The sequence below is a fragment of the Phyllopteryx taeniolatus genome, chromosome 2, assembly GCF_024500385.1.
Source record: "Phyllopteryx taeniolatus isolate TA_2022b chromosome 2, UOR_Ptae_1.2, whole genome shotgun sequence".
Lineage (NCBI taxonomy): Eukaryota > Metazoa > Chordata > Actinopteri > Syngnathiformes > Syngnathidae > Phyllopteryx > Phyllopteryx taeniolatus.
Window position 1 is genome coordinate 6818784 of NC_084503.1, and position 5247 is coordinate 6824030.

Genomic DNA, 5247 nt, shown 5'->3' on the forward strand with positions numbered 1-5247 from the left:
TGATCGGGGGGGCCGTTCCTCCCAATCACGCCCTTCCATGTCTCACGGTCATTGCCCACGTGAGCATTGAGGTCCCCCAGCAGTACGATGAAGTCCCCAGCGGGAGCGCTCCCCAGCACCCCCTCCAAGGACTCCAAAAAGGGTGGGTACTCTGAACTGCTGTTTGGTGTATAGGGCTCACCACCTGTGGGAGGGGCCATAGGGGTCGGGTGCAGTGTGAGCTGGGCGGTGGCCGAAGGCGATCCGATCCCCAGCTACAGAAGCTGGCTCTAGGGACTTGGAATGTCACCTCTCTGGCAGGGAAGGAGCCCGAGCTGGTGTGTGAGGTCGAGAAGTTCCGACTAGATATAGTCGGACTCGCCTCCACGCACGGCTCGGGCTCTGGTACCAGTCCTCTGGAGAGGGGTTGGACTCTCTTCCACTCTGGAGTTGCCCACGGTGAGAGGCGTACAGGTTTTGGAGAAACATATGCTGCCATCCAAGCAATGTCTTTTTCATGGACGCCCCTGCTTATTTCGGCAAGACAATGCCAAACCACATTCTGCACGTGTTACAACAGTGTGGCTTTGTAGTAAAAGAGTGCGGGTACTAGACTGGCCTGCCTGCAGTCCACACCTGTCTCCCATTGAAAACGTGTGGCGCATTATGAAGCATAAATACGACAACGGAGACCCCGGACCGTTGAAGAGCTGAAGCTGTACATCGAGCAAGAATGGGTTATGTTATGTTTGTCTCCAAAATAAATGCGCTGGTGCTACACATTTCACTTGAAAAGTTTTTTTTTTCCTAATTGGGTTATTTCCCCGTTAAAAAAGAGCGCACATTTTGTTCGTAATGTTCACGATATCGGTGTTTCCGCATTGAGTGTGCTCTTCTTCTCTTCAAAATGCAAGTCACCTCCTGGCCATAGACGGCAAGCAGACAACGCCGCCCTCTGCTGGTCAGCATCGGACCCGATGGAACTCGTGCAGAAACGAATCCAGATCAGCTCACGACTCGCTAAGAACGTGGAGATCAGGTTTATTCCGGTAGCTTTTGTACATCACGATATCCTGAATATTCCCGAAATGTATGTTTTTCTCCGTAAATAACACGCGCAGGAATTGGCGAACGTATGAGAATTCCAACTCGCGTGGCAGTGAAAGCCCGAAAAATGGCGACCCCATGATTTGAGTAGATTTTAAATGTAGATTTTTTTTTTTATATAAATACTCTACAGATTGCAGTCAACAGTAGCTGATAAAAAAAAGATATGCACATTTAAAATGCAACAGAAAGATTTGACACCTTGGGTTTATGTTCCCCTATAAATACTGCAATTTCATGAATGAATTCAACTCGAATTTGCCATATTTCACTTTTGACGTTTCATCTGTCCATTTGAGAAATGTGCACAAACAGGCCTGTTCTAAATATTCGCGTTTTGGAAAAGTGGACTGACGACGTCTGCGCCGCAGAGTTCGTCAAAGGGAAGTGATGACGCTGACGCTCCGTGTGTGTGCGCGCGCGAGTGACGCTCACGCAACAGGCTCAAACTCAAGGCCCGGGGGCCAGATGCGGCCCGCCACATTATTTTATGTGGCCCGCGAAAGCAAATCGTGCTCGTCAACTTCCGTGATTTTTGCCAAAATCTGTACCCAAATTCCAAATTGTCATAATAATAAAGAATAATGTTGAGATATTGCATCTTTGTGTTACCAAACCCTTCTTCAACAGAAACGTAAACAATACTTGAACAAACTATTATCCTTGTCTTCTGATTTCAAAAGTAGTTATCCCTCAACGTTCTTGTGTCATGGTAATGATATGATTTGGTGATGAGACATTTCTATGGTTTCACTGTTCTAACGGCCCTCTGAGGGGAAATCATAACTCCAATGCGGCCCGAGACAAAAAGGAGTTTGACACCCGTGCGCTAATGAGTGTGAGTAAGGCCCCTGATTGGTGCGCTGTAAATTGCCCTGCGAGGTGGAAAGCGTTCATGACATTCTTGTGTGATGAGTTGTGCTGCGCTTCCGCCTGTCACTGCAAAACACTACCACAGTAACTCCGTAGGGTTCTGTATTGGGCCCCCTCTCGTTTTTGTCAGTGATATCAATGTGTCTGATTCAAATTAGCCTTTTGATGCCGGCGACGCTTGTGATTTCCGACTGTGGAACAACTCTCGTTCAGGCTGTTGACTCTTTACAGAGAGCTTTTTGTAGCTTTCCAGCAGTTCACCTGAAACTTGTTCTAAATGCTGATAAAACCAAGCTTGTGTTGTTTTGTAAGTGTAAAAAAAGCTGTCTCAAGTAATTGCCACAGTTTGTCCACTTGAGGGCAAGGAAATGCATTTTTTGTATTTATTTGACAGGGACAATCTGACATAGTTCCAAGCTTGCAGATGAAGAGTTTGTGGCTCGTGCTATTTCTCAACTCCAGTCCCAGGTCGGGCTGTTGCACAACAATGCAGTACAATTTGAAATATACATCAATAAAACATATTTATACATACATTTATACAAATATGCATCAATTAAGACCATCGCATTACAGTATATAATATGCATCAAATAAAAATACTAAGTTTTTTTTTTGGTTTTTTTTCTTTGACCAGGTTTTTGTCCTGGTGGTGAACATCTTTAGCTCTAAAGTGGATTTGATTTCTGATAACTCCAGTAGGAAAAGGCTGATTGTCCAAACGTTTTTTTCAATTTTGGTAAATTTGGTTTGAGGAGCTTCTAGTGACGCTCTTTTGTCTCTCGGTCAATCGACTGGTTGGCACAGGTGCTGAGTTGTTTATACATTTAAAAGTTTGTTGAAGAAAACATGAATTTGGTTATACAGGGAACAAATAAACGTGCTTGGTGGCTGTGGGAGCCCGCCGGAGCCCAAACGGTCATGCAGTTTGAGATATGTGAAAAAAATCACAGCGCGCATGTGTGCAGCAGGACAGCCTGCGTAGGTATTCATTGAAAGCAGCTCGTTACTTTGTACAATTTCTGAGATTTTCTTTGCATGTTTATCGAATTTAAGTTGGGGGTCAAGGTATTTAAATTCTGTTACACTTTTTTAATTTTTCCTTTTGTAAATTTCAACAAAAACTTAAAGAGAGGAACACATTGATTCTGTTTTTGAAAGGTTAATCAGCAGTCTGCGCTGGTGCATAAAGAACTGCATCATCTGCGCACAGCTGGCAACTGTACACCGGCACAGATTCAGGGCAAGTCACTTATAAAGAGACTAAACAGCAAAGGTCTGAGTATTGAGCCCTGTGGGATGCCCATTGGTATTGATAGAGGTGGAGATTTATCTCAAGCAAATTTAACACGCTCAACTGGGCCTGAAGAAATGATGCAAACCAACATGTTATTTTAACTTACTTATTTAAGTAAGTTATGGTTGACTAGCTCAAAATTCCTTTTTTAGGTCCAGGATAATAGCCCCTGCCCCATTGCCCCCGTCCGGGGATTTTTTTGGGGACATTTTCCACAAAGCAGCAATTTGCTATTCCAGTGGATTAGCCTGATCCAAATCCAAACTGCTGAGGGTAGAGGAGCTCCAGCGCGTCGAGAGGTTCCATCAATTGAGAAAAAGGCGTTGCTTTCTGTTCCTGATGGAAAAAATGGTATCTGCATTAAGATGATAGCCCCCTTGTGTTCACTGGAAACGAGCAGTTTGGGGAAACTTCCATTCAGAGACCACATCCTGAAAAGCTCATCAAATGTGATACCACCTACTCAAGCTTCATAAAAAGGGCAGAGGGGAGGCAAATGTTCGTTGAGAGAGCGACTGCTTCTCCTCTTGCCGCAAGACAAAAGTCTTGGCTCAGGTTGTGTTTTTTGTCTCTCTAAATTGAGAATAATAAAGAGGTTCTTCATCTCAATCTGATATTTCCTGGTTAAATAAAGGTGGGGGGGAAAAAGTCAAACGGGGGCAACAGTCGATTTCTAGCAGCACCTTCTATAGACGCAACTCCGTTGGCACAGCAAGTGTTCCCAGCATAGCTGTGGTCAGGCAATCTGGGTCATCGCCACGCTAGCACGCCTTAGCCCTGGTTAGCACAGGTCGGCACGGATCCTGCTTCTTGATTCGTATGTCAAAGATTACACGCAGAATTTAGAGCTCGCGCGCAACAGACGCTCTCAACTTCTCAAGCTTCTGAAAGCTGATGATGAACATGGCAACGTGGATCAACGTCGAGCTTTTGGACCGTGGACTCCATTTAGATCGGGAACATGGACCAGGGACATACACACACCATCATAAGAATTTGCACATTCACAGTTGATTGTAATTGTTTTCAAACTGACGTTCATGCTGTGGTTAAAAAGAATTTGAAGTTAGTCACTATTTCCTCAGTACTTGAATAATAATTTCACGGTGTACTTTTCATTTTTCGGAGGGCTACTTTGGACTTTGACTCGAGTCCCATTATTGTCACGTAACAGTAGTCTTACTCGAGGACAAGGTTTGGCTCCTCTGCCCACCTCTGGAGCGGACATCCTCTATTGCTACTCTCCCGTTGAAGCAACATTTCGCTCATCGGATCAGCCAACGTGCTATTTGTTGTTGCGCCGGTCTTTTGTATTTTCGCGTTGAGGTGCCGCGGGTCGCGGGCCCGGCGGAACCGACGAGCGCACGTAACATCCGGCGACGAGAGTTGATCGGCTAGTACATCTTGTATTTATTAGGAAACGCGCCTACATTTATCGAATTAGTTTACGGAGGTTAAAGGTTAAATGTATGAAGCGACGGAGCGATGTTTGGGATGAGCAATGGCCGATAGAAATGGAAAAATATTGGACTTAATATTTTCCTGGAGGATGCATTTGGGATTAGCCTTGAAGTTGGTAATGATTGAGACAATGATTTTGGTCAATTCTGTTCCCGAATGAGAGCGCTCAAAGAGGAGGATGCTATTGATGCGGCACAGCTTGCAGCAGGCATCAAGTGCAGGTGGAGATGGGCCCGGCTCAAGTTGGAGGCCGAAACGGAAATGCGAAGAAATGAGGCGAAGTACATTTGTACATCAACGTGTACTTGAGCGGTGGAAATGTTTTTCTGCGTGAAGAAAATGTTTATTTTGCCTCTTGAGTCTAACAGATTGCTTCATTTATGTCCAAATGGCGAATATTCTCCCCCCCCCAGACCCACAGTGTTGTTTTTTTTTTTTGCCTTCGGTGTTTGCATGTCTGATCACGTCAGGTTTATTTGAACTATTTAAAAGTCTGAGCTGCTCGCTGAACAATGTCACACTGCTGGTGC